The sequence below is a fragment of the Alligator sinensis genome, unplaced genomic scaffold, assembly GCF_000455745.1.
Source record: "Alligator sinensis unplaced genomic scaffold, ASM45574v1 scaffold451_1, whole genome shotgun sequence".
Classification (NCBI taxonomy): domain Eukaryota; kingdom Metazoa; phylum Chordata; order Crocodylia; family Alligatoridae; genus Alligator; species Alligator sinensis.
This window is the reverse complement of record NW_005842097.1, coordinates 160,442-174,459: the sequence shown is the minus strand read 5'-3', so window position 1 is coordinate 174,459 and position 14,018 is coordinate 160,442.

The following is a 14,018-nucleotide window of genomic DNA, read 5'->3' as shown; positions in this document are numbered from 1 at the left end:
TGTTTAAAGTGCTAGGTAAGAGGAAAAAGTCAGCATAAAATCCTCCACTGTAATCATATATTTGACCTATATTACCAACAGCACTAAAGGTAATTAACAATGAAAAAATCCACCCCGGATCCTTTTAATTTACTGCATTTACCTCTCAGTGGAGTCCATTAAATTCAACAAAGGTCTTCCCCCTTCATCAATCCATTTTATCTGGGGTTTTATTTCAGTGCTCCATTATCTGGCTGTCAAAGCAGCACCAAGAGGAAGCTTATTTATATGAAAACAACTCCCTCCAGGATATTTTTTATAGGAATCAGTTATTTTCTAGTCTTTATAAATGCTGGCTTTTGCAAAATCTATATCTTAGGCCATACTTAACTTGACAATGTTTTCTCTGAAGTCAAGCTTATCATGTGCCCTTATGGTGCTTGACATTTCTATTTTAACTGGCCTGAACTCAGTATTGCTGAAAAAGGATTGTTAGACATCACTTAAGTGAAGAACAATGAAATCAATTGTTGGGAAGGGTTCCCTCATACAGCTCTACTAATGCACCTTAAGCACCACCCACAACACTCCATCCTTTCCAGTACATAGCATCTCCCTGGAGGATGCCTAAGCTGAAGCTGGATGGGGTGAAGATAATATGGTGGGTAAACAAGGAGGGCTACCACCTGGTGGGTCAAAATGTGGGGAACTACAGGATTCAGGTTGGGTTGGGAGAAATGTGGATACCGGGCCTGTTAATAGCAAACAAGTGCCTGTGCAGACCAAGAGATTGCAGGTACAATGCATCCAAACCACACAGTGGTTCATAGGAATAATAAATACCCATTCTTCTTTTCAGTTATCTGTTGTAAAGCATGTAGATTAGCCAGAAATATGAGCTTGTAACAGAGTGGTCTGATCCCTTAAGAAGGAAGGAAGAAAATACAGTTGTGGGACATTCAGCTAGTGAGGGAGTGCCCATTGGGAGCTTTAGAAAGCTCTGGGAAGAGAAAGCAAGAGGGAACAGCTTGCTGTGCAGAAAAGCCAGAGAGAAAAGTGATTCTTCTAATGTCTGGAGCAGAATAGAGGATTTTGATTTGGTATGTTTGCTTTGCTAGAGACTGAGGTTTGTATTGCAGAGAATAAACCTACCTGAGGAATTGATAACATAGCTACCTCTCCTGCAAAAGGCTGCAGGATAAGCAATCCTTTTACAGACTTACTATTGCAAATGGGCTTGACCCAAAGGCCTGGATCTGAAATCTAACCACTTTGGGGGAAATGGTGATTGGAACCAATAGTTGGGCTGTATTCAGGATAACTGTTAGATCCTGTTTCTCACTTATATAATGACTTCCATCCTCTACAAGCATCACTGAACCCAGTACCGAAATGCAGCCACTTCTGAGACACCATGTATTCTTCCCCACTCACAGATGGTAAGGCTGAGGCTGCCATCCTGCATTCCAACAGCCACTCACTTCAGCTGCTGTAAGTGAAGGAGGACTCCATCGTTGACAGTAGGGCAGACCTCCATTATTATATGGTATCTAATAACCATGCGCGGCAGATAAAACAACACTTATCAGGTTCTGTAGAAAGTCCCAGACCCAGGCATGACTAGCCAGACAAGAATGCAGCTTCTTCCCCTGGAAAGGCTGTAATTATGAGTGGACCCTGTTTGCCCCCCGCAACATAGGAACCCCTCGTCTTTCAAACCTGGGAATAATGTGAACAGTGAAGTGTGGAGGATAGGAATGAAAATGGCATTGCTAAATAGCAAAGCCTGCAGTGAACCTGAGAGAGAGCCCAGTAGAATGGGTGGGATGGTATTAATCTCTTCCATGTGGATTTGCCTAATTGTGGAGTTGGGGTTAGTCAATGTGCTTTCTAATTGTCGGGTTCCTATCTGGGTATGATTATATCTAATTAATTATGTCAGCCATGGTTCAGTGAACTGCACTCCCTTTGAAAAGACTCAGAGGTACAGCTTGGGAAAGGCAAACACTAATCACTAGAATCAGCTTCTCAAGGAGGCAAGAAAATTTCCTGAGCACAATCCTCTTCCTTTTCACAGAGCTTCATGTGGGGTTCATGTGGGTGCCTGGCAAGTAGGTTATAGGTGCAGTTTGTATTGGACAAAAGGATGAACAGGCCCCTTGTTACTTTATAACATGACATACTTCATATAATATCTATTGCCTGCATTGTTTCCATGTATATAATAGTTGTACTTATAATAATATTTAAAACTGGATAACTCCCTGCCAGGAATGTGCATCACTCAAACATGCAGATCTGTTTATTCTTTACCTCACTCCCCTTCTCAGTGTCCTGACTCCAAATGATGTTGCTGTTAGCTCAAGAGCTTTCTCCTTTGCAACTACCTTGAAACAAGCTCAGTGAATAGGTTGAAACAGTCTTGCCTTACTGACTGTCTCTACCTTAAACTCTTCCCTAAATATATCTCTATTCGCTTCTCCTTTCTGCCCTCGCCCCTTCTCTTAGTTCTTATTTCATCTAAGAAGTATTTTTAAATTCTGCAAAGCTGTTCTGGGAATGCATTTTGTGTGAAGGGCACCAGGGAAAGGAAAGCTATATTTGGCTGTGTAGCTTTTATGCCACATAAAAATGTGTGGCTTTTTACATAAAAAATGAAGAGTTAATAAAGAGAAGTGCACTCACAGTGGTCTTTATATGGACTATAAATTGGAACTTGATGTCTGGTACAAACTCCTGGAAGGAGCCCCAAGTTAATTAGCTGATGTGACCAGTCTCTCCAGGGTAGGGGGTTCAATACAATCAAACCTTTAATTATCTCGGAACAAGCAACATGAGCTCCAAGCGCCAAGCTCGGACAACTCTAGTTTTTGGCAGGTTCCCATCTAGTGCATAAAAGAGGTTTCTTTACTAAGGTTGGTAGGAGATAACAGGTGTAACACCTGGTACTAGCATTGTCAGACATGTTCTTTTCATTCTCTTCTTATGGTATTTCATACTATGATGGAGTCCGGGGCTGTAACTGGTATACCTATATGCACAATACCACTAACTCATTCTAACCAGAGTGTACAACAGATGGATGACATTTTACTTCTGAACCTGACCATCAGGGGAAGGTCAATAGCTATAGGGGTAATGTTGCCCTACCAGGGGTCTGCAACCTATGACCATGGCCACAGCCCCAGTCCCTTCTATCTGAGAGGGAGAGAGGATAAGTTTAGGGGATTAGGAGATAGAAAATTGGAATGCTGCTGGTAGGGAGCCAACCCCCAGCTTACCTTTCTGCTGGGGGCTCTCCATACTCTCCTCTTCTCTATCTCCTGTCTCTGTGAGGACAGGGACGCCTCCTCTAGCCCACTCCCCACCCTGCGTACACTGGAGCTAGAGGGGGCTGAGGTGTTTTGAAAAGTTGCAGGAATGGCACTGGGGCCATATGTATAACCCCTGGATAAAATTATTCCCTTTTCAAACATTTCCAAGGGTGTTTCACTTGGAAACATCTGAACTGTTCACTCTCTGTGCCCTTAGGGGCATACTCCACTTTGCTTCTAGAACAGATCATGGCCCAGTGAATACAGGAGCAGGACTTGAGCTCCTTGAGTGCAAGTCCTGGCTTTTATTTGCACACTGGCCTGTGGCACTTTAGGAATAATGATAATGAGGAGGAGAACCATCCTAGAGCTCCTCCATAAAAACATTTTCCTTTACCTTCAATGGGAACCAGGTTAGAATAAAGAGAATCTGTATTCTGGCCCTTAGCTGGCAGCTCAACAATGCAACATCTTGGTTCCAGCTAGAAGTGGAATCTTAAACATCCATAGCAGCGAAGTTGAGCTCTTTATTTGCTCCAATAATGTTCCACATGTCAGAAGCATCACTGACTACTGAAGCATAAGGGAATCTGATTCCTCAAAGCAACCTCCTTATATTTCTCCATATGAGTTTTAGTCTTTGGGGTTGGAGGAGACTTGTCGGGGGGCAGGAGAGGAGGAGCTGTATAATTAACGCCTTTTGCAACTATTTTAAACCCATCTCATCACTACCGTTTTGTGTTCCCCCTGACAAAATGCTACTGCAAGTACTCGGCTTCCATGCAAAATCATTATAATTAGTGTGTGTTGAGGATTTCAGAGAGATGTGCGGCCCCAACAAAACCCTTTATTATTATTTTAATGACTCATCAACTTGAAGAACTGAAGAGCAACAACATCAACAAAGTTAAGAGTGAAGTCACTGCTCACATAGTGACTCATTTGGTAAGCATTCAACTGTCGATCATGTTTTTAAAGTAATGGCTACAGCATCATTATGAATAACAGCTCAGTGCTGGAGGGCAGCCAAATAGAACCAAAACATACCAGAAATGCTGTGCCTCAATCGAGGGCTACTAAGAATAATGACACTGCAAAGAGAGAAGGTGATGTGGAGGATGCTTAAGCTTTTAGGAAATGGAAATGTGGTAGGGCACAGAGATCCCTCTTTTCTTTCCATGGAGGAGACATGGTCCCCTGAGAAAAGACACAGCAGATACTGACAGATCTAAACTGGAAGGCCAAGAAGATTCTTTGACTGTATTTCTGTCACATAGGCTTGGATTGGCCTCCAGAATCTATCCCCACTGCAAAGTAGCATGTAGCTGTGATGTCTAGGAGCAGGATGGGGAGCAAACTGCAACATGGGGTTTTGTCTGTGCTGGAAAGTTAGTGCACGTTAAACTGAGGTATGAATTTACTATAGAGCAGCCCGCCCACACTGACTCCCTGTGCAGACGTTCTTAATGTACACTGAGAGGGCACTGATTCCACGAGCCTCTGTGAGATCAGATTTAGAGCCTAATTCTCAAAACAGTTCAGTGGAAATGGATGAGATTCTCTTGGTTTTCCATCAGAAACCAGGAGAATGAGAAACTCCCACTCCCTCAGGGCCTCTACACAAAGCAATTCACCAGCCACAAATGGGCTCATGTGCATGACATTTAGAAGAGCTCTTGATAAACCTATTCTCAGTTTGTAATGAAACTCCACATGAACCGAGCTTAGGGTTTGACTGTAGGTTTAATAAAAAACTAAGGGTCAGAACCTCACTTGGAGCAAACCAGTGCATTGATTCCAATAAAGCAAAGCTGATTAACACCAGCTGAGGTTTAGCTGTTTACAACAACTGAATACAAACCAACCTTGCATAGCAGCTTCCTTCTTTTTTCTTTCTCTGGTGGTTTTTTCTCAGGTAAATTTGGCCTCTGGGCAACATCAAAATTGAGGTAGTATCAAACATGGAAGGTTAAAAATGTCATGCCTGCAGATATAAGAAGATTAACATATTAATCCAACATTTGCATCAGCTGTCAACTATTGAATTTTTGCTGACTTCTCTTGTGCCAAATAGCCCTGATCGAGTATCTATCCCAATTCAGCAGGTACCTGACTAAAATGAGATTCCAGCTGCAAACAGGATCGAATCCTGCTAGAGGGTGACATTTTTCACTCCCTCAGAAACCAGTGTCAAAGAAAGACCAAGCCAAACTGCACTGTGTCTTGTGCGCACACAGGAGTAATACAATCTAAGAGTAAAGAGTGGGGACTTTGTCCTAATAAATAAAAAGTTGTTTATGAATGGTCATATAGAAAGGAGTGGATATCAGTCAGCATACACACTCAGCACATCAGGGGGAGCTAATTTATTCCCATCTTTTCTCCAGAATAGTATCTTAATTGTATGTATTCAAGCAGCACAGCACTGTAGTGACTATTAGAACCATCTGAGAGTATGACTGGGGAGACAGAAGGGAGATGTGCTGCTTTTATGAAACTGTCCACAATCTGAAAATAATTTAGAGCAGCAGGACAAAGAGGGTGCATTTCCAACATCAACTAACCTACATTCCTCGCACTGATATGTGAGATTACCACAGAAACTACTGTAAAAGTAGAGGCAGAAGAGAAGAGCAAAGAGAAATGAAAGTTATAATCATGCTTTGATGAAAGCTCTCAAAGCAGATGCATTCAAGACAAAATGTAAGCACATCACTTCAACAAGGTCTTTGAATGAGCGGATTGTGTTGAAAATGACAGCAATAACAGGTCTGTGAAAAGTACAGATTGTTTGCTGTCAAGCCACCAGTTTCTTTTGTCTTAACAGGAAGGTGATAGCTGGGGGCAATCTGCATATTGTTTGAGACATACTGCTTTCAAAGTTTCAGCTTATTGCTATAAAAGGAGGGATGGAAAAAGGAAGGCGATTGTAGTCATAGATCCAAGAGCCCCAAGCGCAGTTTTGTTTGTCATCTAAACGCAATTCTGAGCTACATCTGAATGTTGTGGCTTTGGTCTCCTCTAGTTATGTCAGGTCTGTCCAACTTCTTGATCACTGGGGGCTGGATTACATTACAGCAGTTTGCTCAGGTGCAGCCAGCAGGGGAGAGGAAGGTAGCTGCTTCTCTTCCTGCTCTATGGGGCTGTGCCATTCAGTCAGGGCAAAGGGGCCATTCAGTCAGGGCTCTATGGGGCTGTGCCCCACCAGGGCTGAGATCTCTTACTCCCCTAGCCCACGTGGCCCTCTCGTCCCAGCTCTGAGACTCAGGGGCTGCTGCTACTTACCAGCTACCCTTTCCTACAGCCCACCTCCCCCTCAACTTCACCTCCAGCTTCACAGATCACCTTCCCCTGCCCCCATACAAGCCCCACAGTCTACTTCCCTCATGGCCCACTTGCTAGGCAAGCTGCAGAGACACCAAGCCAGCTCTGCAGTCTGGTTTGCATGACATTGTGCTCAGGCTATTTATCACTTCTTAATAAAGTTAATAAACCCAGGTGCCATCTTGTAGGAGGGTGGCTATGCTGCTTCTGGTTCTGGAAGCAGTGTGTGGCACAGCTCACCACAGGCATCTCTGGGACATGATGGGCCTCAGTTGTGAGCTGGGTTCAGCCTCTGGGCAGCCAGCTGGACAGCCATGAAAAAACATAATATAATTATAGTCACAAATAAAAACATTTTTTGGATTGTGGATCATTTTCTATTCCCCTCCTTAATGTAACCTCAAACCATTTTTTTAAGCGCCAGCTTTCCACTGTAACACAAGCACATCAGAAGGGATATATATACCAACTTCTTCAGGCTGCATTAAAGGGGTGAGATAACACTACAATGAAGGCCAAGAAGACAGACAGAACTTTGTCCCACATACCTGGCACATTACGACGACACTGAAGCAGTTAATGAGCAAATCATATGAATGATGCTTGACAAGTTCTCAGCTGCACTGTCTACAAATCATCAAGTTGTCACTTTTGATAGATGAGTCTGCAAACAAAGCAGAAAAATCATAGATTCAGGGGGAAACGCAGCTCTCCTGTCCTCCCCACACTGAGCGATCAAACAATTTGGCTTTGCATCAAAATGTTTATAGTAAACATCTCTGGTATATTGAACATTTGTTAAAAGGGATTTGAGAAGAGAACTGCACCAATGACTCCTTTTTATTTTGGCTTGCTGGCCGAACATTTGTTATAGTCTCTCCCTCAGAATAAGCATGGCTTGAATTTTTAGGTGAATCTGATGCTTGTGGAAGTGGGGAACTGACTCACTTACATTGGTCTTAATATATCAACATGCCATGCAGACTACACAGCCTTCTACCCTGACCAGTACCTGGCCTGGTATTCCCTGCCTGGATCCTTTGCACTACTTTACCCTTGTGAACTTGGAAATCTCAGGTGGAATCTAATTGCTGATCCTCATTTATTATCCTATTCCATCATTTTGTTTGCCCTGGTTCCCCTGTATGGCTTTGCAGGGTGTTCTCTCTGAAGAATGTGCTCTCTAATCCATGCTCCCAACAACTACACTAGGTATAGTGATATAGTAGATAGACTATTATCTTTCCAAGCTTCAATCATTACATCTGCTTTCTAAAACCGGCCTATTTGAAAACCAGGGGTTTCCTCTTGGAGATGCCAGCAGGAAGCTACTGCAGACAGTCAGATTTACAGCAAACTAATTGTCACACTTCATGATATTGCTCTTTCCTTCCGTTGATTTTCACATCTTCCAGAAAGTGTAACAGTAAAGGACTGTGCTGAAAAAAATTACACTGCTCCTATTGCTCCACCAAGATAAAACAGGCTCCCTTCACAGACATGAAGAAACAATGAAAAATAAACTTAAGTATTAAGTAAGACAACACATTGTGAAACAATCTCTGCATAGCTGTCCAGCAGGCACTAGGCTATTCTTAGATGAGCTGATGGCACCATCTGGTGGCATTCATAAATCGCTTTTCCATAGGCTGCCTCTGCATTTACAGGGCCTCGTGCCACACAGCCTTAGTTAGAAAGCAGTGTTACCTTAAGTTATAGTGTTACTTTGGAGAGGTTACTGTGCCTTTTAACTGCCTAGAAATTGTCCCTGTTCCACCCCCTATTTTCTTCCTTCTCTCATCTCCTCCTTGACTCTCCCACCTTCATTTGCTTTTCTCTACTGCTCTCTTCACACCCACACCTCACCCAAAGGTCATCCAGAGCCTCCTCGAGCTCATTAAACTTTCCCAGAAATTCCAGCCTCCCTGAAGGGCTGGCATTTTAAGCCACCTAATTTTATCTACAGGGGAATATTTTACTGGCTCAAACAGACCATGAACAGAAGCCTGGCCAAGCAAAATGATGGAATAGGATAATAAATGAGAATCAGCAATTAGATTCTACCTGAGATTCCCAAGTTCACGAGGGTGGTGCTGTAGTCATGATGGTCCAGGGAATGTGCATGTTTAATATATCTTTTATTGGATCAATCATGGAGTTTGGAGAGTTGTCAGACAAACTTTCAGGCTTCTATTCCAGATTGAAAATTTGTGTAACATCTCTCCCAACTGCATAGTTGGCCCACAAGAAGATATGACCAAACATACTTTGCTTTGGGAGGTGTTTTCATACCACAGAATAAATCCAGCAAATTGAAACAATCCCTGGCCACTTAGGACTTCAGCCACACACTGTTCCATGGCTATGGTGTTATGCAAAGGAATCAGATCTTCCTGCTCCATAAATACAGGCCCACTGCATTTAAGCTACAGCTGTCACTGTACACCGTTAGCAGTTAGCAACAGTAGGGTTATAAAACAGGCCAAGTTCTGCTCTCATCCAGGAGGACTGCTGCACACACAAATGAAACTGGAATATTCTGTGTAGCTTTTTTAAAACAACAAACTGAACATAAATATGTTCAAAGAAGCTGCTACAGAGGTATTTTTCTCAGATGCTGCAAAAGATAAAATGAGCTCAATACTTAGTATGAAAAAAAACATCCTAGGATACGAGAGAAAGGTCTAGACGATACCACTGGTATCTGTCAAAATGATTTTAAACTTCAGCCTGGGCATCATTCCAGACACAGACAGTCAGAGAGGAGCTAAATGGAAACTGAGGCAGCTAAATTGGGAGCTAGTGTAAATCAATGTACAGCCTATTGGACCCATGCTAATTTACATCTACTGAGAGTCTGGCCCATGACTTCCTGTTATTTACTTCTCTGTGGGTGTGTCTACACAAGATGTTTATTGCACAGACTATTCTAGCGATTTGGGCACAGAGCTGGGAAACAGCTGTAGGGGAGGGGACTCTTAACAGGAGCAGCTTAACACTGCTTCACCAGCAGCCTCCTGCCCTATTCTCCCAATTGAAGCACAGGGCTGGGAAGCACCTGCGGAGGAAGGGCAGATCCCAGCCAGCTCCAGGCTGCGCAGAGCAGTCTCTATGTAGCCCGGAGATGGCTGGGACCTGCCCCAGACAGTCCCAGGCTGTGCAGGAAAGCCCTGCTGGACACAGGGCTTGTCCCCATGTGCATGTGCTTCACTGTGAGCACAGTCCCCTGTATCACAGCCCTTTGACATTTGCATGCAGTAAAGAGGTCCCTGTTTACAAAGAACCTGGGTGTGGGAAGTCCAGGCTGTGTTGCAAGAAGCAAGAACAACACTTTTTGCACCATGAGTGTGCCTATTCCACATGATGTACTTGATGTACTTACTGTAGGGACTAATGAGAGTTCCATTAAGGAAAGCAGAGAATCCCCCTTTACATGAGGTCTATGTCATGCAGTCATTACAGTGGGAACAAACAATTCTAGTTGTAGCAGAGAGTACTTGCCTGAAAACTGTTATCTGCATTTACAAAGAACATTACTCCCTGGCTCAGGGACTCACACTGTCTGTTTCAATGTGTTGTACAATCCAGGATAAATGTTGCATATCAAGTCTACTCTCTTGTTAATCAAACCCACCCTACCTTGCTAGACCATTTATAGTAATTAAACTATGATTTATCTCACAGATCTGTCTCTGGTGAAGTCAAATGCATACCCTCAGCCCCAGCAGGCACAACCCCACTGGCTTGTTGACAGTCATCTGTGGGACAGCCATCATGCCACTTCTGTGAACATTTTTCAGCACTGTTTTGAGATTGTATCACATGCATTAGAGACAAGACCTGATGCCACACTAAAGGACTTGCAACATGAGGGCTTGTGAAGCCAGGGAATGCCACAGAAGTTAGTGAGAACTAGCAAGGCAGTAGCCAAGTAATAACTACTCCAAACAGGTTACCTCCAAACTGGAGTTTCTTTGCATGGTATTCGTAGTGTAGAATAAGAGCACTCACACAAGGAGCTAATGTAATGTTGCTACTCTTCCATATTAGCTATTCTAGGCTTTTCCCTTATAGAGACAAAGCCTTACCCTGAAACTTCAACACTAGCTGAGCACTCCCAGAGAGAACAAACCACAGGACTAAAGCCTGAGAGCCCAAACCTGCAATCATGACTCACACCCCTAATTATTCACAGGGAATGGTGCTTACTAGAGAAGTGATGTAGTAAATGAGGTCAGACAACAAGTGTCAGGAAATGGAAGAAGGGGAAAGTCAGCTGTGTATTCATTCACATCCAGATATTAGCCATAGATCTATGCAAGAAGAACCCCATTGGTTTCAGTGAGATAACTCATAGGTACAGGGTACTGCAAGCATAGGATCAGTGGCCAGGGTTGGGGTCCTAAAGCATATGCACATCTTGATGGCTTTATACAACGTCATTCAAAAAAAAATCTACTCATTTGTCTCACTGAAAAAGAAATAACCAGGTTATCTCATCTAATAATAATGTGAACCACAAGTTTATTAACACATTCCTCAGACTGAATCCCTTTTACATATCACCATTTTCCTTACATAAACCCCAGGAAAAGATATCCTAAAAGCACTTATATAGATGACCATGGATACCAGCAGTAGTATAGATAAGCATTACCTTATACTTAAGCCAATTGTACTGCCTTGGTACAGTGCAGCAATTAACACTCTCTTTCTTCTCTGTCTTTATGGGCTGAGGACATTCTTATGTTTTGAAATTAAATCAATAGCATTATTAAAAAACCCCCCACTATTCATGTTCGTAAGATTTTTTTGATCAATATGCTCTATTAATGTAAAAAATAAATCAAATGCACCTTTTAAATACACTAATGGTTTATTATATACAATACAATTTGTTAATAGCATCAGAGCTGCAGTATCTTAAGAGGGGAATTTTTTCCTTTACAGCATCATAAAAGTCATCTCTGCTTTTAACAGCAAATTGGTCTTGAGCCTGCATTTTCCATGCTAAAGAGGGAAGTGATTATAAGTGGGATTCTACATTCTTTTTCATAGCTGCCTGGTTCTCTCTGCAAGTAATTGAACCAAGACTGCATTGTTTTGAAAAGTAGAGAGTAATGGATCCAACTCAAATTGGTTGTTTAAAAATTCAGCTCCTTTGGTTATTTATAACATTAAATTATTCCTGTGACTAAATCAGGTCAGTTCTGAGCCTTTATTTCCCCCTTATGCTTCTGTAAGATTGCAGTTATGTAACAGCAAAATGGGCCAAATTCAGAGTGATGCAAAAGGTGATAAAAATGATAATGTAGTGTGGGTTGCCCACCTGGATCAGACTGCAGAACAGATGCCAACATTTGATACCAGGTTAGTTTCTAACATGGACTAATTGTTCTTCTTGGCTTTAAAAAAAATGAAAGAGCTGGAACGGTAAGATGTGAACACTGAACTCTGCATGGGTCAAGTAGAACAAAAATAAGCAGACTGGTACAATACAGAATTCCTCTGATATATCAGAAGTATTACAGGTCATGTGGAGCACCCAGTTCTCGGCCTCTACCAAGTTTGCTAATTAGTGGAAACTGCGGTAGTGAGCTAGGTGAAAATAAGACCCATCAAATTAATCTCACATGAGGCCACCAAATACCACTTACCTGGGAAGAATTTTAAGTCAAAGGGGAGGTAGGCACTTAACCCCTTGTACCTTGGAAAATAATAACCCTTGACTCCTGTTGGGAGCTGAAGTGGTTTTAAATGACTGACCCTCAGATAAAAAGACTCTGTTCATAGCAGTGCCCAGAAACATCCTATTTCTTATTAAGTACTAATAATGTAAGAAGGGGTCATATGTCTAGGTCATTTATTCTTAACCAGGGTGAGATTCTTTCAATTCTTTGATGGGTGTAGGAGGTGTGAGATTAGTAGATAAGCACAAGCCCAGGTTTACCCCTGCTTGGCCACATTCCCTTGTCCCCACTACTCAGCTCCTCTGCAAGGAATAAATAAGTTAGTTTTTGAAATAGGGTGCTGCACAACTCATAACAATTAAAGAAGCTTTGAGTCTAATGAGGGGTGCCTTGAGCCTAAAAAAGCTGGGAATCATTGGTCTAGGTCAGCGGTTCCCAATCTGTGGTACACGTACCATCAGAGGTACTAGGGTGGCCATCATAAGAGGACAGTCTGGTTGTCCTCTGTCCTCTATTGATACAAAACCCGACACCTTTATGTCCTCTATTTTTCTTGAAGAAAAAAATATTTCTTTATTTTTCTATTTTTCTCTTCAAGAAAAATAGAGAACATAAAGGTGTTGGGCTTTGTATTAATAGAGGACGGAGTAGCAGAGAACCAGAATGTCCTCTATGATGGCCACCCTAAGTGGTATGCAGACAACCTCAGTGGTACATGTTAACAGATTGATTATAATTACTTTATATGACAAAAATTTGCTGTTGGTACTTCATGTTGTATCATTTTAAATTGGCAGCATGCAATCTGCCAGAGTTTGGGAACCGCTGGTCTAGGTAATATGGAGTAGTACAACACAGGCCTCTTCCAGGTGAAATAAAGCAATAACTATGACTAGGGGGACATGATGCTCCTACCTTGAGGAGCAAAGGGGGATCTAGGCTACAGAGAGCAGGGCCAAACATACAACTCTGCAAGGGGGCTCTGAGAACGAAACCTGTCGGGCGTATTAGCAACCTCCGGTCTGTTCCCAGCATGCTCAGGTGCGTGGCTGCGAACTGCAGAATTATCGCTGGCAGCCAATGGAAGGGTTGGGCCTAAAATACATGGTCCCACGGCTTGAAACCCACTCTAAACAGGCTACGATCTGGAAATCCATCTCACAGGAGCACGTGCACATATACACTCATGTTATATATGAGGCGGTGGCAGGCGGGCCAACTCTGCTACAGCGGTATGCCCAATTCTCCGGGTCTTCTTCGCTGGAAGCGCCCAGCACACAATCGCATCTACCAGCCGCCTCGTGCCGCCACGTCCACCTTTGCCGCAGGTGGGCGCGCTTGACCGCCTCGCACAAACGCCAGGTGTGAAGTGAGCCAGCCCTCGGCAACGACAGCCTTTCCTCGAGGAGGAAAGAACCCACTGGAGACGTGTGGATCTTCCCCGTGGCCTGACACTGGGCCCAGCTGGCTGAGGTGGAGGTGGGCTTCTGTGGCCAATCCTCCCTGCGGCGCCGGGTCATGCACGGCACGTGGGGCTGGGCCCCGTGGGCGGGAAGGGCCCAGGTGGCGCCTGGCAGGCCGGGCCGCCCGCACCGGGGCGTGGCCCCGCGCCCCTTTCCCAGCATGCCCCGCGCGCCCATCCATCGCTCGGCGCTCGGCAGTGCGCCCTGCGCTCGGCCCCGCCCTCCCCGCCGTGCTATCGCTGGCTCCG